Raw genomic sequence first — 23,190 nt, 5'->3', positions numbered from 1 at the left:
AACAGAGAGTGAAAAATAAAAAACACTGGTTGAAAAATCAGTTCTGGGGATCTGGGAAAAAATAAATGAGATGTGTAAAACACTGATTGATCAATCTAAACTGAATAATAAAAAACAGAGATTAAAATTCTTCAATTCATTGATTGAAAACCCTAGGAAAAGAATTGATGGGAAGGAAGAACTTGAAAGAGAGAGAGAGAGAGAGAGAGAGAGATATAGAGCTTGAGATTTTCTGAAGCGATGGTGCACACTCTCCTCACCTGACGAATCTGAGATTGAATCACTGAGCTTTGAAATCGAGAGAGAACTTCGAAATCGCCGAATGAATCTGAGATTGAATCACCGAGCTAAAGAAGGTTGAACTTCGAAATCACCTTCAATCGATCAACAGATCTTCAATCAATCTGATCTAAGAATGATAAAGTAGACAAAACCTAGCATACCTGAATCGAATGATTTCAGTAAGTATCATCTTCAATCGAACTTGAATGTGAGAAGATAGAGATGAGACTGATCAACACTTACCATGAAGAAAGACCTGCGAACTCGAACACGAACTCGAGATGGCACACTATTATCTGCAAATCGACGATCTACGAATACTTGAATCAAATAAACGAATGGGTGAATCGAATACTTGAAAAGAAGGGTTGCAGATTAATCGATTAATAAATGAAGGGGTTTGAATCGAGAGAAACGAAAGGGTTTGAAGCAAGAGAGAGTGAAACCAAGGGTATAGTGAGAGCGAGAGAGAAAGAGAGATAGAATAGGCTATTTACGTTTTAAAAAAAAAAAGAAAAAAGTGAAAAACATTTGAAGGCATTTTCGGAAGTTAAAACGGTGTCGTATTAGTTAATAATAATGCGACGTTTAAAAAAACGCCGTAAAAATTAGAAACAGAGGCGTTTTTTTAAACACCGTCAAATCAACGCCGTTAATTCTTACTTTTCTTGTAGTGTAATCAAATGAGCATTATTTATTCTAATTAATTCGTTCCAAATCGAATTTCAATCAAACCTACCAAAAAATTTAAAAAATTCTAAATACCTCATAAATCTAATCAATTTCGTAATCGGATGCCGATAAGGCCTTCAATTCACAAATCAAATCAGAAACACAAACAGATATTTCTACGATAGATAGATAGAAACACAAATAATACAACACATATTCAATTAATTCAGAATTCCCTCTTAATTATTTATTAGCCATCCCTAATCATGGTTTAACAGTTAAGCACAGGTCGGGGTTGTTATAACAACAGAAAATAAGATAGTGAATTACACTCTGGGAATCTCTAGGTACATGTCTGCAAGTAGACTATACAAGTACTACCAATTGTTATTTTTACCGGTATTAACCGGAAGGCTCGACACCTATCCGCACGGGTTTTTAGTCTTTTACCAAGGACACACAAGCCAACTTAATTTCCATAACCACACCCCTACCCCGATTCACCAAGGTATTCACCTTTTTTTTTTTCAAAACAATATACATTTTCAATGTGTTAAAGATGCAACAATGTTCAATGCAAATAGATAAGAAATTAGTTTCAATTCACCTAATTCTCATGCAATTTCTATAACAATCACAGTTATCCTTCACCGATAACCTAAAACAGATATCTCTAAACAGATAATTAATTTCCATAAAGATAAACTTTTCAAAAATCTCAAGATGGAAGTGATAATAAATATAAAGCTCCGCCATCCTCATCAACATCAATCCAATTCCACATTTCCAACATCAATTCCATTTATCATTACAAAATCAACATTTGATATTCTTAGGGCGAAAATCCCTTTCCTTTATAAATCAATTTCAAAGATAAAAATCCATCATTTCATCATAACTTAACAATAAATTCATTTCCTCAATCATTTCCAACAACCCATTTGAAAAACCCTCTTTTTGATTTGAAGTCAAAACCCTAGATTGTTCAAAATTCCCCCTTTTCACAATGTTGTTTTATGAAAACAAATAGCTAAGTTAAAAATCATAAAAAAAAGTGAGGAGAAATCCCTACTTCAAGCTTAGAAGACGAGTGAGAGAGAGAGAGAGAGAGAGAAGAAACTCCAACAACGCCAAAACCCAACTTTGTTCCGATCAAAAGAAAGCTCTCGGTGTACTCTACCTTTTTATCAAATAGACTGGGGTAGAGAAATCAATGGATCTAGATGTATTTGTAGAGAGAATGTGAGTTCTAGAGAAAGAGGCTTTAGATTTAGGGTTTTTAGAATGTTTAGAGAGAGAGAGATGAAAAAGTGACTCAAAAAGTGACTTTTACGAACTGATATATGCGCAGACCGCTTGAGCGCAAGAAGTGTTGCTTGAGCGACCAAACACAAAAGTGGGACCGCTCGAGCGCATGAATCACCGTTCGAGTGAAGAATACAAACTCCCAGAAGTTTTATAGACATAGGACCATCGCTCGAGTGCAAGAAAGATCGCTCAAGCCAACACTGCTCGAACGAAGAATACCATCTCTCAGTATCTCTATGGACCTACAAAAGTACTAGAATTTCATAAAGACCGCTCGAGCACAGGAATCACTGCTCGAGCGAAGAATCAAAATTCTAGGCAACAACAGTTTTGAAAATTAAGCTACCATCCTATTCCAAACGCAACCAAGACACTTCAATAACCGAACTCAATGAGGAATAAGGAGAAACAAGACATGAACAACCATATAAGACAATGAAACCCAAATCCAAAACATCAATGGGTCAAGTCTAAACCAGAATCGCTATAGCTCGAGCGAACAATGTGACCGCTCGAGCGAAGAACACCACCCTCCCAATAGTTTTGTAGGCCTGCAAAAGTACTAGAAGTTCTCAAAGTTCGCTCGAGCGTAAGAAAGTTCACTCGAGCGAATAAGCCAAAATCTGGGTAGCAACAGTTTTGAAAAACTAACTTCCAACCTATTTCAAACATAATCACGATACTCCAATAACCAAACTCAACAAGGAATAAGACAAATAAGGATATGGACAACCAAATATGACAAGGAATCCCGGATCCAAAACAATGAACGGGTCGGATTTAAACCAGAATCGTTATATAGACCACAACCAACTAGGTGTAGTCATCTCAGGGAAACACTCAAGCTCTAGTTTCTGCAAAGAGGAAGGAAGTTCCAATTGGAGAGGAAGTTCTGAATCATGTTGCTAAGTGAATGATCTTGTTAATGTTTTTGTCAGCTTGGCACGTAGCCTTGGTTTTGGGCGTGCTTGCTTAGGTATGTCATCTATTTCACCTCGTAAAATGCAACCTAACCAGGATATTTTTAACTTCTGCAGGGTTTTTAATCTTTGTAAATGACGAAGCTACTTATTTGTTGGGAATTCTTTCATACTTGTGTATATGCTCAGTTTTCTCAACTTTGGCAAATTTGTCAAATCATCAATAGTACATGAGTTTTTAGCCTTGGAACCTCCAATGATAAATCCCTTAAGAACTTGGAGTTCTGATAGTGAACCAAGGCCCTTGGGCATGTGATCTAAAAAGTAACACTCAGATATGTCTAAGTGTGTCAAATTCTTAAGTAAGCCAATCCAATCTGGAACAACCTCAAGATTGTGACAAGCTTTGAGATCTAGAATCTTGAGATTGGTCATTCATGAAATACATTGGGGAAGCACTGTAATCAAAGAAATTCCTCAAAGGCTAAAAAACCTCAACTGATGCATATTCTTTAGTGCATAGAGAATTTTGATGTCTAAGACTTCAATGTGATGTGTGACCGAGCTCTGCCACCTTCCCAAGTAAACAACTTTGAAATCGATGCGCTTGAAAAACTTTTCATAGCTTCCATCAATAATAACAACATCAACGTTGACGAAGCATCTATACCAAAAGTTGATGAAGCATTGATGCTAAATATAACCAAAATTACGCAAAAACTTTGGTTCAATGGTTAAAGCAGAGAGAATGTAAGGGGGCATCCTGTAGCTATCCACAACCAATCTATAATTTTTGTAGATAGGCTCGATGAACCCTTTTGCAGTAAGCTCATCCAAGATCTCGTTGACAAAATCCTCTGCCATCTTCCTCAATACAATTTCTTCTTCTGTATTTTGGTCCATCAACTTTATTAGGGATAGAAGTCCCTCTCCAATCGCCAGTAAATCATAAGACTTTTCTTTATAGTAACCATTTCTAGGAACATCAAGAAAAAATTCAAAAAATCTTCTAGTTACAGGGGGAAGGCTACGGAAAGATACCTGGATATCTTCAAGTGCAGTGGTGTGATCAAACTTTGGCTCCTTGTACAACCTGTGCTAATAGCCGGCCTTGTTTACATCAACTTGGTAGTTGCTGCTACTACTGTTAATGGATCCATCAAACCATGGTTTTCGATGTGGTTTTGAATCATCATCATAATGGATTTTAAGCTTGGAGGGAATCTAGGATTTCAACTTCTTGACAGACATTTTCAATTGGCCAAGTTCGTTAGTATCACGCCCTCTTGTTTTGAGCTCCGCAAATTTCTCACAAGCCTAGTTGATTTGCACATTCATATGATCTACATAATTCTGAATCTTTTGCCATGTGCATGGAAATAAGATCTCGATCAATCATGTTAGCGAGCACAGAAGCATCACCATGGTAGTTGTTGTTGTTTGTGGTGGTGGTTGGGACGGTAGTGGTGGTGGTGGAAATGGAGGCGACGGTGGTGGTAGCTAATCGCGGTGAACTTTTGGCTTCAGAATAATCCAAAGATGATGAGCAAGGGGTTGTATTTGTTGACATAATTTAAGAAGAAAATTACAAATAATATTGGCAAGAAAATCAATCAGAAGGATTAGTGGACACAACTAGGTACATAGAATTAGAGAGCTGCTAAACTAAATTCTTTTCAAACACTTGAACTCATCATATATCTATTTAGAATTTGAAAATAAATAGAATAGATTTATAGGGGATTTACACACAAGTTCTAATTTATGAATTTATACTCCATTAAGTCCTAACTAAGTTTTTTTTACCTTCAAGTCCCATTAAATTTTTAATAATCAGAATTGCCCTTCAAATAATGATTGTTCATCATTTATGATTATCTATAAAATAATATGATGATTTGACATTTATTTTGATTTTTAAAACTTTAAAACATCAAGTTTCAAATTGAAAAAAGAAAAATAATGTGCAAAAAAAAAAAACTAGTATGTTTGGTTTGAGTTTTCTGAATTAAGTTTTTTGAAAATTGAGTTTTTTATTTTTTGTGTTTTTTTTGTTTTAGTGAGTATTTTTAAAATTTTAAGTATTTTTTTTTTTACTTTTTTAGATGTACCTTACTTAGATGTATCTTAAAAGTAAAAAATTTGTGAAAAAATTAACAAATACATAAAAATACACAAAACATATACTAGATTTTCATTTTTTTTTTTTTTTGTATTTTTGGTATTTATTGAATTTTGAAAAGATTTTTTCACAAAAATTATACTTTTTATATGTATTTATGTTAAGTGTGTCTAAAAATTAAAAAAGAATTGCTTAAAATATTAATAAAATTCAGTAAAAACAATAAAATACGAAAAATAAGAAAGTAGAATTTTCTGAAAACTGTTTTCAGAAAAACGAAACCAAACAAGCTGAATTTTGTATAAAAAAAAATTTGAAAAAACTGAATTTTTTTTTGTACAAAACTAAAAATTTTGTGTTTATAAAGGAGCATGATGATAGAACATTGATATACAAAACTGAAATAAAAATAAAAACTTTAAAAATGAAAAAACTGATAATGTTCTCAGTTTTAAAACTGGAAAAAACTGATAGTATTCTCGATTTTATTGGATAGTTGAATCAAACCAATAAGTAGAAGGTGGAAAACGTTAAATTCCATGCTCTTTTTTTTTCCATCAGTTAATGAAACAATTATCTGGAATATTATTATGCAAAATTGATAATGTTTTTAGTTTTAAAAATTGAGAAAAACTGATAATATTCTCAATTTTAGTAAATAAGACTTATTGGTTCAAAAAATCTTACATAGGACCTGAGCTATCATAATCTTAGATAGGACCTGAGCTACCATAATATTTGTAACTATAATTTTAGGTAATTAACTCTAGGTAATTAACATTTGTAGGACTTTTACTTGTAAGCATCAGTTATTTTTCATCTAAAAATAATACTAATAAGCATTAGTTATTCAGTATGACTCGTACGTGTAAGTTTATTAAGACAAATTTAATTCATGGCAATAAAATTTCCCGATTACAGCAACATATTTATAACTCCAACAATACTCAACCTGTTGCGCAAAACATTTCGTATTAATAATAATTAGCTATTGTGACAAATGATTTCATATAAAATCCAAAATGAATCTTTGTTATGATGAATTTATAGTGACAAAATTGTTTCATAGCAATGTTTGACTCTTGTTTGTGCAACATATTGCATCAATTCTGCTCATATTGTCTCAGGCCTCCTTTTATGTGAGAATTCATTTCATCACCCATTAATTGTCACAAAAATAGGAATCCTGGAGATTATCTCAAGAAGTCTTTGATGCAATATATGAGCAGAAATGACATTAGTATTGCAATATAGTCTTAAATAGAGTCCAAACGCAGGCCTTCCACTTTAGGGCCAATAACATAAGCCCCGGAGATTTGTTTGTGCTGAGAGTATGTCAAAATTATGATCCTCCCGAACGGCACAAAAGTAAAAACCAATAAGATAAAGGGTACTCTTTCTCTTATGAAATTTTCTAGCTTCGTTCATGACTAAACTATAGGATTGCAATCGAACCGAATTGTTCATGAACAATTCAAACTTGACTTGTTTAAAATTTGTTTCAACTCGGTTTTCGATCACCAAATGAAAGACCTCGAACTCGATTTTGAACCTTGTTTATTAATTGAGCCGAACTTCAATAACGCCAAGCTCGGCTCGATAAGACTTGTGAATATAAAAAAATATTAATATTTACCTTTTAATAATATATCAAATAAATATTTATTAATTTATTTTTATTTTATTTTCTTTGTGTTTGTACAAATTTATATATTTAATTGATGAAATTTATTATTCATATTCTTGCATATTTTCCTAATTATTTTTTTATCTGAATAAATAAATTAATTTAAATTTATTTTTTTATTTCAAACTCAAGCTCAAACTTGAATTTTTCAAATTTTCAATGAGTCGAATTCAATTATTTAAGCTTAACTTGAACGCTCTAAATTTTGATTGGATCTTTTACTGCCCTACTAGAATGTGGTTGACATATGCTTTAGTCCACATTGGAATGTTGGGAATTAAATTTAGTAGCTAAAAGTAAGGAATTATTGATGTACGAGCACAAAATAATGTTCTCGTATAATCCTGTTGATCAAGTCTGCGTTCCTCCAAACGTCGTCGCTTTATTCCCTTAAAACACAAACGTGAGCTAGCCGACGGGTGTGTGCCGGATACCTCTCCGATGCCTAAGTCAGCAAAATAGACAAATAGACAAAAGTTATGTGTGTTCGAGAATCAGAGTTGCAATACTTGTACATAGGTCATGTTATGAGCTTTTATAGATTCCGTGTGGCACAATCCTAGTAGGGCTCTTACTCTCCAATGTAGAATCCTTCTAGGAATCACATTTGAAAGAGATAATGCTAATCCGTGAACACCCTTATCACTGCTTTAACTAAGTGAAATGGTTCTAGCTCGGTAGTATGACAAAACGACCGAGCTAATATTGCCATGCTTAAGCGGTAGATTTGACCGAGCTTCACTTAGCTCAGTTCCCCCCTTTAGCTTCTTGTACCTCGGTTCCTCCCTTTTGCTTCATATACCTCAGTTCGGCATACTTTAACTCGGCTGAGTTATTTTAAGACTGAGCTAACTAAGCCCAATGGCGAAGTCTACTCCACTTAGCCCACAGCTCGGCTCACCTTCACTCGGTCCTAGCTCGGCCCAAATTTACGTTTTTTACCCTCTCAATTGCCCCTTAATGCCATCTACAACGCATGATTGGGATTACTTTTCTTTAGCCGAGCTAAAAATACTCAAGCCAACCGAACACACCTTCTACCAGGCTTCCGATTAGTCCGGTTCATAAACGTCCTTTCACTCTGTACATCTGAATCGTTTCCTATTCGTGTGGACACGTGGCTAGCTTCCACTGGTCAAGTACAACTGTCGCCGTCGCCCTCGTACTCCGAAAATTTTGAACAGTCCCGTCCATTTTATGCGTTTTATACAAAAGACTCCATATTTTGAATCAAAACACTCAAGTTCATCTTCTCTCTCGTGCCTTCTGAGTTTCTACCCTCTCAATCACAGCATCTGCGAAGCTCACGTTTTTGGCTAACATCCTCGATGTTCTAGTCTCCATCATTCCATTTCGAAGTTGTAAGTAGCTTAATCCCTGCTTTTTCCTTTGTTTTACTCTGTGAATATGCATAGCATAGAAATACATACACATGTTTTCCAAACACACTTTTGTAGTTTTAACATAAATCTCCAAAAACCACTTTCCTAGACTTTTTCCTCACACTTTAGCTGGATGTCACAATCAATCTATTATGAAATCTCTTTGATCCAAAACAATACCACGACCGAAATAGGAACTTGTTTGTATTAGACGTGCACACGACCGAACTAGAAAACTCCCCCAATAAACTAAAACTTTCACGCCTCACCCTGTTATAACCGGTCTAAGAACCTTCCTTCTCATTTAGCCGAGCTAAAGACTTTTGTTCCAACCGAACTAAGAACGGGTCGCATCCCACGTAGCCGAACTAGGTTTATATTTATTTTGCCTTTGTACTTAGCACGGTCCAACGATCTGGGCTTAACACTTTTCATCGCCACTTTGCAAACTCTGACTAGGTTGGCCAGGCACGCCTTTGCATCCTGCCCCTAGGCTGTTTTGCTCAACTGAGCCAACCAAAGCCCTAGTCACGCCGAGCTAGGCTTAATTTATTCTCATCCTTGACATGGGCAAATACCGATTTTTAGTAGACTCTCCGAGGGCCATAGCTGAGTTCCGAAAGGATTACCAAATTCCAGACGACGTCCATATTTCCCTAGCCGAACTAGATACCACGCCCTGGGAAAAACAAGGTTTCGTTCCATTTATCGTAATATCCATTGTTAAAGCCGATCTCTGATTCCCAATCCAGCCACTCCTTTGTGAATTCCTTAGGCAAACAAGACTCTGCCCACTCAGCTCTCCACAAACTCATATAGAATAATAAATGGCATCGCCGAGCTAAACCGCCGGCTTGGTCTCAACCTCGGTTTAGCCGAGCTATTTCATCAATACTCGCTTGGCCAAAATGAAGACGGCTGGGTATATTATTTAAGAATAAGAAGACGCCGAGAGAAAATAGTTAAAAACACACCGGACAAAGACGTGAATGACGACGACTTTTTCTGGGTTTCTGGTAATTTTGAAGACCAGGAAGCCCTAATACCGGGATACGGAATTAACTAGAATAAAGGAGTAACCGGTATGAATACCTCGGCTTAGCTTGTGCGTTCTTTACTCTTACTGTTTATAAGTTTTGCACCGTGCTAACCGTTACCTTTTTCTTTATGCAGACTTGAACCAACTAAAGTCGCAGTACCAATACCCCAATTTAGACGCACTCCGCGCCACACTTCGATACCGCGATCAAGGTTGGGCCGAGCTACTCAATTTTGAACCGACATACAGATACAGCAGTACAAGGAAGACCAGGGTGACAGATTTCCTTTTGGAACCTTCACCAGAACCAGATCCAACTCTTCCCTAAATCAACCTTGTTCCCTTAACCGAAGAACAAGAAATGGCAAAGCGCCAAGCTGTCCGAGCCTTGATCACCGAAACAGCTATTCCAGCCAGCGGTGATCCAACCGAGACATCTCAAGCCGATAAAACACGCAAAGCTGTGATGGCCCTTCCATCAGCCCGAGCTTCGTCATCCCAGTCTAGGAAGCGTGCTTACACTTCCACGACCGATCCACAACTGGTGGATGAGGATGACACTGTGCTCCCTCAGTCCACACAACCGAGCCTAGAACCCGTGCGTTCTGACCGGGCTAACCCTTCAGAATAGGCACCAAGAATGAGTTTCAAGAACTGAGCTATAACAAACACTAACTCAGTGGTTGCAGAGAAAGACTATTCGCTGGCTTTTAACCTCGCCAAGAGCGTATGCCTGCCAGCCGACATGGAGTATCACGACCATCTGACCGAGCTAAAGGCCATTCGCTCAGCAACAAAATCGATGGTGTTGGTAAGTTCTCTCTTTGCTTGTCTTTCCAATTCACACATCTGTTTACACAGTTTTAATCATAATTGCTACCTCTCTTTTTGCAGGCCATGCAAAAGAATCACGTTGCTCATAAGCGCGTGCTAGAACTGCGTAAGACAGCACGGCTGGCTGTTGCAGATGCCAATACCAAAACGACCGAGTTGAACGAGGCCAAGCAAAAGATGACTGAGCTGGAATCTGAAATAGCCCGACTCACCGAGCTAGTCAACTCGGTTGAAGCAGATAAGCAGAAGGCTTTGGCCGAACAGAAAGACAAATATCTGCGCGAGCTGGTCAAGCTCGAGAAAAAGAAGGATGCAGAGATCACCAAGCTGCAGAAGAAGATGGAAGATGCAGAAGACCATGGCTACAAGGAAGGAGAAGCCACCTACATTCTGCAGTGCGAAGCTTCAAAAGACATATTTTTCAAATACGGATGGAAAACAGCTGTGTCCAAGCTCGGTTATGGCGAAGAGACCGAGGTCTTCCAAAACCCTCCTCCCCACTTCATTCCTAGTTATATGGCGGACTACGCCAATGCCATTCAACAAAAATTGCTCCAAGTAGGGGAGGAGGAGGAGGCCTCCCCAGAGCCAGACAATGCCCCAGCTACTACCAATGATCTCGGTCTCCAAACTGCTTAGTCCACTCGGGTGGAGCTACCGGTGCCCATTACGATTGAAGATGCGCCTTTGACCGGCCTACCTGCTGGAACCGAGGTACCGAGTGATGTAGCTCGGGTTGACCTGGACATAAATTTGGACGATCTATTTGCCTGATCATTTATTTTCTTCTTTTGACACTAACTTTTTGAAAGAATTTGTAACCGGACTGAAGCCCCACCTTTTGTAATGCACTTTTGAAAATGGAATGAAATCTACTCTTTTTTCTTCAACTGTTTGTTTGGTTATATCCTTGTATGGCCAAGATATTTACGTTGGTACATTAGCCTTGTAATCTGTTTTACATGATCATCCTGCCAACCTCTTCAGCCTAGATCCTTATCTTGGCTGGAGAAAGATAAATGTTGGTTATCTCTGCCAACCTCTTCAGCATAGGTCCTTATCTCGGCTGAAGTAGGCTGAAGAGAAATAAATGTTGGTTGTTCCTGCCAACCTCTTCAGCCTAGATCTTTATCTCGGCTGAAGAGAGATAAATGTTGGTTATTCCTGCCAACCTCTTCAGCTTAGATCCTTATCTCGACCGAAGAGAGCTCAACGTTGGTTATTCCTGCCAAACTTCTTCAGCCTAGATCCTGATCTCGGCTGAAGACGGCTCAATGTTGGTTATTCCTGCCAACCTAGAGCCCAAGTGTTTGGTTATTCCTGCCAAACTTCTTCAGCCTAGATCCTGATCTCGGCTGAAGAGAGCTCAATGTTGGTTATTCCTGCCAACCTAGAGCCAAGTGTTTGGTTATTCCTGCCAAACTTCTTCAGCCTAGATCCTGATCTCGGCTGAAGAGAGCTTAATGTTGGTTATTCCTGCCAACCTAGAGCCGGGTGCTGGTTATTCCGGCCAACGTTTTTCAGCCTAGATCCTTATCTCAACTGAAGAGAGCTAGTTTGTTTGGTTATTCCGGCCCAACTTTCTGATTGCCCCTTGCTAGCAATGACTGAAGACAACTTTTATAGCAGAAAGAATTATGTTGAAAAGGAAACTACTTGTTTTATTGAAAAAAGAAAAATTACAAGTACTCTAAGAGAAAGCTAAAAATAAAATAACTTGAGATTGGCAGTGTTCCATGGCCTAGGGATAGCCTTGTTGTCTCCATCTTCCAAGTGATATGCCCCTTTTCCAACTAAACCAACTACTTTGAATGGCCCTTCCCAGTTAGGTCCTAACTTGCTGTCTCCAGGTACCAAAGTGTTGCCTATTACTTTGCGTAATACCCAGTCCCCAATCTTGAATTGCCTCGGATGCACAGCTTTGTTATATTTTCTAGATAACTCCTGCTGGTATGAGGCAATGTGAACTAGAGCTTTTTCTCTTCTTTCTTCTACAAGGTCGAGTTCCAAGGCTATGACTTCTCCGTTCAAGTTTGGATCAAAATTTTCACTTCTAATTATGGGGAGGCCGACTTCTAATGGGATTACTGCCTTCATGCCATAGGCCAAGGAAAAGGGTGTTTCTCCAGTTGACCGCCGAGGTGTGGTACGGTAAGCCCATAAAACATGTGGAAGCTCCTCAGCCCATTTGCCTTTTGCTTTCTCTAACCTTTTCTTCAATCCATCTAAGACGACTTTGTTTGATGCTTCCGCCTGGCCATTTGCTTGGGGATATGCTGGTGTAGAGTTGTAAAATTCTATCTTGTATTCCTCACAAAAGCCTCTAAAAATTTACCATCGAACTGAGTACCGTTGTTAGATATTAGAGCCTTGGGTATGCCGAACCGAGTGATGATATTCTGCCAGACGAACTTCTTCACATCTTTCTCCTTTATTGATGCGAGTGCTTCTGCCTCCACCCACTTTGTGAAGTAATCTGTTGCTGCGAGAAAGAACTTTCTGTTACCAGGTGCTGTTGGAAATGGTCCCACGATGTCTAGGCCCTACATTGCGAAGGGCCATGGGCTAGTCAATGGTAGAAGCTCTCTGGCCAGTTGGTGTATCTGGTGTGCGAACTTCTGACATTTCTCGCACTTCTTGACATACTTCTCTGAATCTGCCTGCATGTATGGCCACCAATATCCTTGTGAGATTGCCCTGTAAGCCAATGATATTCCCCCTTTGTGGCTTCCGCATACGCCTTCATGTACTTCGAACAAGAATGCTTCGACCTTGCTAGGATGGACACATTTCAAGTAAGGTCCTGTGAAGGATTTTTTGTATAACGCCAATGATGGAGAAAACCAAATCGCTGTGACTTTGTTCTTATTTTGTTGGCCTCTTTCTTCTCTTCAGGTAAGATGCCGTTTTTTAAGAATACTATAATGGGATCCATCAATGAGGGGCCTAGTTTGGCACAACATACCTCAACTACTTCGAGTTCTTCAATGCTTGGTCTTGGTAAGAAGTCGATCAGTAATGGATGTGGGATGGATGTATCTACCATTGAAGCAAAGCCTGCTAGTTCGTCTGCTCTATTGTTTTCTTCTCGGCCAATCTGCTCTATCCGCACTACTTCGAATTTCATGATCTCCCTTCTAACTAACTCTTGATACTTTGCCATCCTCTGATCTTTCACTTCGTAGTCACCTGAAATCTGGTTTACTACCAGCTGGGAGTCACTATAAACCATTAGCTCGGTGGCCTGCATGAAAAGTGCTGATTTTAGGCCTACTAAAAGTGCTTCATACTCCGCCTCATTGTTTGATGCTGGGAAGCCAAGGTTGACTGCTTGTTCCACTAATAGGCCATCTGGTGAGATGATGACTATGTCCAGTCCTGCACCGTGCCTGTTGGATGCTCCATCCACGAAGAGTTTCCACATCTCTCCTACGAATAGCTTCCAACAAGTAGATGGATCGGACGATGTTTTGGGATCATGAGTGTTATTGGTGTTTTCTTCCAAGTCCATGCCAGCTGTATGTGTTGTATCTTCACTATCAGACTGCTTTAAGTCTTTGCTTTTTGATGAGCCCTCACTAGGGATTGCATGGTTCATTCCTTCCTTTTGATCCTCAAGTCTGCGTGGCTTGCAATGTGGTTGGATAACCTATATCAGGGGTTGCGCATTTCCCGCGGCACTTTTCATCCCCATTTCGGTTGTACCAGTCAAGTCAACTAGGCAGATGTGATGACTTCCTGGTGTGAACTCAGCCACAAAGGCTACCAAAGCTTGGGCTTTTATTGCGATTCTGGGCTGAAACTTGACGTCGAACTATCCCAATTCCACTGCCCACTTTAAGATTCGTCCTGAAAAGTCTGCTCTCTCAAATAAAGCTTTTAAAGGAAAAGTTGTTAGGACGTTGAAGTAATGCGATAACTTCCTTGAGGCCATCATCAAAGCTAAGGCCAGCTTTTCCAATGGTAGGTACCTGGTTTCTGCACCCAGCAAGGTTTTGCTAACATAAAAGATAGGCAGGTGTTGAATTCTTTCCACTCTGACTAACACTGCGCTGACCGCATGCTGCGAAACTACTAAGTACAAGAAGAGCTCTTCTCCAGGTACTGGGGTTACTAGCAACAGTGGAAAGTCATGTACTCTTTCAGGCTTTCTAGGGCGCGATCGCATTCTTCGTCCCACTCAAACTTGGCTTTTAATGCTTGGAAGAATAGTCGGCATCTATCTGACAACCGACTTATGAACCGGTTGAGTGCGGCTGCTAGGCCGGTGAGTGTAAACGCGCCCGTATGGGGGCCCTCGCTACTATAGTTCGGACTCGATTTTATGTCACGGTTCTTAATCTTGAACCAAAGAGTCCAAATCTGGCAAATCGTTTTGAGAAATAGATTTTTTGAAAAGAAATGCCAAATATGGACTGCTTTGCCAGATACAGAGTCGCCACCTAAATATTTTAAAATGGGGAAATTTAGGAAACCCTGACTCGGTGCCGAAGGCCACATGTCTGTCATCACCAGAGTTGCCTCGGCTCGGGAGCTAGGGTACGATCGGGGAAGGTCAGCTAGGAGCACCCCCTCTCGCCCGATCCGAAGATCGGCCTCTACTAACCGTGATATCCGTTTTTGAAAACATTATGTGTTCTTATTCCATTTGTTAGCCTAGCATTACTAAGTTATGCGCGCAGCAAACAAGTATAGACTAGATTGCCTAATTTGGGAAAAAGCATTGCATATCCGTTTGTTTCAGAAAACGTTTTGGATTTTGCTACTTGCGAGTAGGCTAAAACACGGATTTCAATGAGCTATTCCAACTCAAGCAAGCCAACCTTCACCCACAGGCATTCAAATAGTTTATAACACATAAGCATCTAGCCACATGGTAAGCATGCTATCATGATAGCATTCACACGCATGCGATATGCTAAAGCATAAATACTTACAATGTACTCCAAGCCAAAACAATAAACTGGTTAGCAAACATGCGTGATCCTAGCTCATGTCAAGTTGACTAATGCAACACATGCAAGATGCAATTAGAGTAGGCTCGGCTAACCTAAACATGGCATGTGAAATGCAACCAATTGATGCACGTATTCAATTTGGAATTGAAATACAAATGCAGTTAGCGTGATGTACCGAGCCCGGTGCATGCAAGACAAATGTATGGATGCACGCATGCATAGCATAAGGTATGATAATTTAAACATGCCCTAATCTACCATCATAAGCAGGTAAATAAAAGGAAAGAAAGAAGTGGGGGTTGGAAGACATTCACACACTCACCCACACTTATTACAGATTCGCCCTCGCTCGGGGGGGGGGACCAAAAGAATAATACAGATAATTAACCTACAAGCTAATTAAATATTATAAATTGCCTAATTAGCTAACAACCTAACTAAGCTAGGGAAAACAGTAAACCGCCTCGGGAAGAGAGCTCAATGCAATGCGCGCTCGGGTCCTGCTTGGAAGTGCACCGCCATGCATAGGCTGCCTCTGTTTTCCTTTCTTTACTCCTCTGGAGGCTGCCAAAACCTCAGGATTGCTTCTCTGGATACTGGAGGATGTCATCAGCTGGGTAGAATGCCCACCGGCAGTGGCATGTGATCACCGGCCATTGGTGAAGCTATCGGCAGAGGGAGGATTACCGGTCGGCACTTATCACTGCCGGTCGGCAGAAAGTTCCTGCAGAATCTGCAATTGGCAGCAACAGAGGGCAAGGCAGAGCATGGCAATACAATTCAAGGCATATATGCACCAATCATGTCCCTTATCATGTTAATGACTCAAAGGAACATGCTCCTTGGTTCTCGGACCATCAATCGCGCATTTCCATGCGTGATGGCCCAAAGGACCAAGTGTGCACGTTTTGATGTCAAATGCAATGCAAACTAACAAACCAATGGGACTCGACCTCCATCATGACTTGGTCAAGAGGTAGAGCATGCATGCCAATGCAATGCAATCCTAATCATGCGAGCTAGCATGCAACATAGCAATGCAATGCGAGTGATGTACACTAGGCACACCAACTATGCAAACAAGCAAACAAGCATACAAGGTATGAGATAATGCCACCAACAAGTATGCAAGGCATAATGTGGGTGTTTAAGCATAAACATGTGACTTCATTCAATCATGCAAGTTCAATTATTCAACAACTCACCAATATGCTACAACATACAAGGAGTACATGCAACAAACAAAGAGATAGACTTAAACATGATTTGGACAGCTCTAATAAGACCCAAAACAGTGGCCAAAGTGACCAAAATAAAAGACCAAATACACATACACACATGCACATGTTAAAGGGCCAACACTTAGGCACAAAAGGGGAACTCTCAAACACACTTGAAAGAGGCATAATGTGGACTAATGGCATGCGAGATAAGCATTGAAAATCATGTTAAGATGGTGCCAAACCAAGCAAACAAAATAGACTAAGCATGCAATAAATGGCCCAAGTACTTGAAGCAAGTCAAAGGAGCTTGAACCATGACCAAGTCAACCAAGCCTCACAAGGCTAAGAGGACTTAAAATAGGTTCAAGGCAGACCTAGACCATGCAAAGGGGACCCCCTAGATGGCATCTAAGTGGCTCAAATTCAAAGGCATGTACAATGGCCAAAACATGGAACATGCTACACAAGCTTTCAAAGCATTAAAGAGGTGTCCAAGGCAAACATACAAGCATGTCAAAGGGACTGAAATTACATGACAAATGGTCCCAACCCACTAAATTAAGGCAAGGATGCATGCTATACATTCACACACTTCAGGCCAACAAGCCAAAAATACAAAGGGGCTATACAATGCATGCCATGGCCGACCCAAACAACTATGGACAGACCTCTAGCATGGTAAAATAAGCATAGAAGCTTCACAAAACTAGACCTAAAACAAGCTTGAACAAAGGTTTACAACCTAAGACATGTTAAGGCAATAAAGTGGCATTACAAGGTAGGTATGCTAAGCATGCATGGTGTACCAAAACCAACAATAAATAGAGGCATATTATGATATAATAGGCACAAAAAAAGCCAAGGCATGGCCAACATGAAGCTTAGCTAGATGCTCCCTCAAGAGGCCAAAAATGGTCCATTTCAAGGACAATAAGGAGAGGGGGTGGCCCTCTTCTTCTTGGGACCTCAAGGCACTATCCTCACCTCTGAAATCCCTCAAGATTTCAGTGGTGAGGAGGCCCAAACACCAAGGTCTCGGAGCTCACACAAAATAGCACAAAAATGGGGCCTCTCAAGGCCTAAGAGGGGTCAAACACCTCCAAACCACAAAACACTCTAAACAAACTATTTAGAGGGCCTAAAAACAGAACTTTTTTATATTATACACCAAGCTCAAAAACAATTTTAAGATAGGTAAAAATACAATGCAAAAATGGGGAATAAATGGACTAGTTTCTTACCCTTGAAGACCCCTTCAACAATGGTGGACCAGCAGCCTCTTTTAGGTTGAAACTAGCTCCAAAACCTCAAAAGCAACCTCTTAGAACCTCAATAGCTAAGGGAAGGTGAAACACTATGTGTTTGTGTGCAATAGTAAGACACAAACACACTTAAACACACACAAAGGTAAAAAGAGAGAGGTATAGAGATAGAATGTGTATCAATCCTAACCCTAGAACTCAAAACCCTAACATGGCTGTCTAAAATCTCTCCACCCTAAACAAGGGAGAGGAGGGCTCCTTTTATAGAGCTTTTTTTTTTGTCTTGTAAAGCTTACAAGACAAGCTTCTAAAGAGAGAGATCCCTCCATACACGTGTATGGAGGGGAGCCAAATGCAAGACAGCTGTAATAAAATATCTGCAAAAGCAGATGAACAGTAGTCGGCTGCCCAAAAATGCCATTTTGGCAAAAGGGAGTGCCGACCGGCAACAAAGAATGCCGACCGGCAATATAGATTGCCGATGGCAACAAAATACCAGTCGATGGCCTCTGGCCATGGCCGGTGATGTGTGGGGATGCCTCACAAGGCATTCCATGCCCCTCCAAGGCAAAACACAAGTGTTTGGTGCAAAACCAGACACTAAACGGTCGAGTTCGGAGATCCTGAGGCAAGGCGCGTAGCCGAGACCTCCGGGAACTCCAAACGAACACAAACATGGATGATCACCGGGTGTTCAAACGGTGACGTCCAAGTCTTGAAGACGGTCAAAAATGGGGTGTCTACAGTGAGATGCTGTACTTCTTTGACTGTGTTAGGCCTCTTAAGGTCCTGGATTGCTTTGATCTGAGAGGAATCGGCTTCAATACCCCGGTTGGTTACCAGGAAGCCTAGGAATTTACTTGACCCTACGCCGAATGTACACTTGGATACGTTTAGGCGCAACTTGTTCTTTTTCAGAATCTGGAACATTTCATCCAAGTCCTTGAGATGGTCTTTCTCATCCTTGTTTTTGACCACCATGTAGTCTGTGTAGGCCTCCATCGTTTTCCCTAACAATGGTTCAAACATTTTGGTGACCATCTGCTGGAATGTAGCCCCTGCGTTTTTTAGGCCAAATGGCATGACCTTGTAACAATACAATTCTCTTGGTGTTGTAAATGACGTGACCTCCTGGTCTGGTTCATGCATAGCAATCTGATGGTAACCTCTGTACGCATCAAGAAAGCTAAGTCGGTTATGTCCTGCCATCAGGTCCACTAGTTGGTCTATCTATGGTAGGGGAAAACTATCTTTTGGGTATGCCTTATTGACTGTTTTGTAGTCCACACAAACGCGCCACTTGCCGTTCTTCTTTGGTACTACCACAGTGTTGGAAATCCACCTGGGATAGTGCACTTCTCTGCTGGCTCCTACTTCCAGCAAGTTTCCCACTTCCACCGCCACTATCTCTGCGTGGTGGAGTGTCGATCTGCGAGTGCGCTGTATAATTGGTCTAGTAGTTGGGTGGACATTAAGTTGGTGACAGATGAAATTTGGGTAAATGCCAGGCATGTCGTATGGTGTCCAGGCAAACACTTCGATGTTAGATGTTAAGAATTCCATGACCACTATTCTCTCAGTGCTGGACAAAGACAAGCCGAGCAAAAAGAACTTTTCTGAGTTCTTTTCATCTATCCTTACCTCTACTAAGTCTTCCACTGCCTTCTGTTTGGCTGCCTTACCAACATCCGCAAACAGTTCATTGCTCTTTGGCTCTTCTATCATCTGTACATACCCTTTTGCATCCCTGCTGCCATTTACTGTGACGAAACACTGTTTTGACATAATCTGGTCTCCCAAGACCTCTTCAATTACCCCGACTTTGTTGGGGAACCATAATGCTTGATGGTAGGTTGACGCTACTGATTGCATGGCGTGCAACCATGTTCTTCCTAAGATTATGTTGTAAGTGGAAGGGACTTTCAATACCCAGAATTCCACCTGTTTTGTCATGGTTCCTGCCTTTACTGGGAGGATTATCTTGCCCACTGGCCACTCTAGCATTGAGTTGAATCCGATTATGGGAGATGTTGCAGGTGCCAGGTCTTTGTCCTCCAGTTTCAGTTGTTTGAAGGTTTCGTAATACATTATCTCACATGAGCTTCCTTGGTCAATCAAAATCCGCTTGATGTCGAAATTTTTGACGCGTAGAATGAAAGCCAGTGCATCATTGTGAGAGTAATATATCCTTGCTAAATCTTTGTCTGAAAAAGATATGACATTTGTGGCCTCTGTTATCCCCTTTTTGATGGCAGGTTGTGCACTTAATACCTCCCTTAAGTGCTCAGCCTTTTTTTATCATCCCCTTAAGCTCACATACCCGCTCAGGTTCGAATATCCTATGTATTACGTTAATTACGCCTTGAGGTGGAGCGTCGACCTGCATCCCATTTGGTTTGTTGTGGTTCTAGGGGGCTGGCTGTGTCCCTCCGTCTATGTACTGGTCCAGGTGCCCAGCTGCCACTAACTTCTCCAAATGCTGCCTTAATGGCGTGCAATTTTCAGTGCGGTGCCCCTTTTCATCATGGAAGGTGCACCGGGACCTCTCGTCATAGTCTTTTTGTGCTTCTCCCAACTTAGCTGGCCATCGGACGAAATGCCCATTGCGTATCTCACTGAGAATCCGATAGATTGGTTTATTGAACACTGTGGTCATGGCAGTGCGAACTCTTAACCTCCTTTTGTCTGGGTCCTCTCTGTTGGCCCGCCTGCCTCGCCCATTCCTGCTTAGTTGTTCTACCGTATTGACTTTTGCTGCAGTCTTTTTATCTGGCATTACTGTTGTGCCAGATTTTGCTTTAGCACGGGCGTTATGTTCCTCCACGCGAATATGTTGGTGCACTCTCTCCATTAGGGCCTCCACTGTGAGGGGTGGCGTCATAGTAATTGAGTCCCTTAATTTGTTTCTGACTGGTAGACCCCTTTTGTATTGTGCGATGGTGAGATTTGTAGGGCAATCCCCTATTTGGTTAAAAGTCTCCCAATATCGACTGTTGTAAGACCTCAATGTCTCCTTTTCGCCCATGTCAATGAAGAGTAGCTGATCAATCTCCATCGGTGTCTTGGTATTTGTTCTGAATCTAGTCACGAACGCCTCTGCCAATTGTGCCCATGAGGCGATGCTGCTTTCTTGTAGCCTTTCGAACCAGGTTAGACCTAGGTCGCCAAGGCTAAATGGGAACATGATACACATCAGGGTCTCGTTTCGCCGGTATACTGCCATAACCTGGCGAAAGTGGCTTAAGTGTATGTAGGGGTCTGTCTTGCCCTTATAAGTAGTGAATTTGGGCTGGTGGAAGCCTGAAGGCAGTGGTGCGTTCTCTATTGCCGGAATGAACGGCGAGCTCTGTAACCTTGCTAATACTTTGTCCACTGGTTCATAAGCAAGACGTGACATTGACATTCCTACCTCGACACTCCCATGTGTCCTAGGGGCCAATTGTTGTAGTGCTGAAACTCTGCATGGTTCGCGAGCCCTGGTGTCCTCCTTCCATCGGGCCCTTTCTTCAAGTACTGTTCGCAGGTCAGATGATCTAGGCAACTCAGTGTGCCTAGATTTCGTCTGGTGCGTGTGTGAGGGCCAATAGGTGTTTCCCTCAGTACACGACCTCTCAGTTCTCGTTCTCTCAGACCTGGAGTAACGAGTCCTGGAAGTCCTCGATTGAGTGTCGCCTGTTCTAAGGCTCCTACTTTCTGCTTGTGATGGTGTGGTATGTCTGTCACGATCTTCTGAGTGGCGAAGGGGCATGTTGCCTTTGCGTTACTCTCCTGTCGCCACCCTTTTTCCCTTTATCTGGCGCTTTGTTGACTCCATGTTTGCCGCCATCCTTCGTATCAACTCGTCTTGCTCCTTTATGCGATCCTCCAGAACTTGAGGGTCCATCCTCCGCCTCTGCCTTTTAGGACTTTGAGAGCGACGGGGGCTTGCGCTCCGTCTCTCCCTTGCGTCTCTTCGGCAGTTCCGTCGCTGGGGCTCTAAATCTGCCATGGGTGGGACAGAAGGAAAACCTTCGCGCCTCCCAGCCCCCTCCGGGGTTTGCCCATCAATAGCATATTGCGGCAAGTCTTCATTGTGCGCCATTGATCTCAACTAGAGGGGAAAGCTCGATCAAAAGGTTTTGTTCTTTGTGTAATTCCCACAGACGCCGCCAATTATATGAGCACAAAATAATGTTCTCGTATAATCTTGTTGATCAAGTCTGCGTTCCTCCAAACGTCGTCGCTTTATTCCCTGAAAACACAAATGTGAGCTAGCCGGCGGATGTGTACCGGATACCTGATGCCTAAGTCCGCAAAATAGACAAATAGACAAAAGCTTTGTGTGTTCAAGAATCAGAGTTGCAATACATGTACATAGGTCCTGTTATGAGCTTTTATAGATTCTGTGTGGCACAATCCTAGTAGGACTCTTACTCCCCAATGTAGAGTCCTTCTAGAAATCACATTTGTAAGAGATAATGCTTATCCCTGAACACCCTTATCACTACTTTAACCAAGTGAAATGGTTTTAGCTCGGTAGTATGACAAAACGACTGAGCTAATATTGCCATGCTTAAGCGGTAGATTTGACCGAGCTCCACTTAGCTCGATTCCCCCCTTTAGCTTCCTGTATCTCGGTTCCTCCCTTTTGCTTCCTGTACCTCGGTTCGGCATACTTTAACTGGGCTGAGTTATTTTAAGACTGAGCTAACTAGGCCCAATGGCGAAGTCTACTCCACCTAGCCCACAGCTTGGCTTACCTTTACCCGGTCCTAGCTCGGCCCAAATTTATACTTTTTACCCTCTCAATTGAGTCATTGACAAACCTATCACCCTTAAGGTCGGATTGGTTTTAGGTCATGTTTGTTTGGCTTTTTAGAGAGGGAGATTAAACTAATAATATGTAAAATCCACTTAAATAATGTTTGGTTAGGAACATGAGTGAGGGGATTAGCTATTCCTTTGGACTAGTATTATCCCCCTATTGGATGATCTAAATAAGTATATTTTTTGACTTTTTACTAAAAGATGTATAAAAAAGTAAAGAGGTGATGTGATCTAAATAAGTACACTTATCTAAATAAGTGCACTTATATTTATCATACCAAACAATGTAGTGTGGTGATTGTTAATGAGGGGACTAAAAAAAATAGTATTTGTTTGATAACCACCGGACTAGTAAAAATTCATGTTTGTTTTGTCATTCTATGATAGAATTAACTATATGAAATTTCATAAATACCCTTACTGTTTTTGATATATTTTAACATTAAAAATTATTTTGATATTAAATTATTTTGATATAAAGAATGGTGAGACTCAAAAATGGTAAAAGAATTAAAAACTAAAAATATGGTAGAGGAATGACCACACTAACTAAGTAGAATAAGTAAATTCGGTAGAATAATATGAGGGCAAAATAGTTTATTCTCCTCTAATCTCAAGGCAAAATAGTTTTCTCAATATCACTATCCTAAGCTCACTATAAGTATCCTTGTGTGAGGCCTTTCATAGACCCAAGG

Source organism: Camellia sinensis, chromosome 11 (assembly GCF_055761805.1).
Source record: "Camellia sinensis isolate YWXY chromosome 11, ASM5576180v1, whole genome shotgun sequence".
NCBI classification, from domain to species: Eukaryota; Viridiplantae; Streptophyta; class Magnoliopsida; order Ericales; family Theaceae; genus Camellia; species Camellia sinensis.
Note: the sequence above shows the minus strand (reverse complement) of the source record.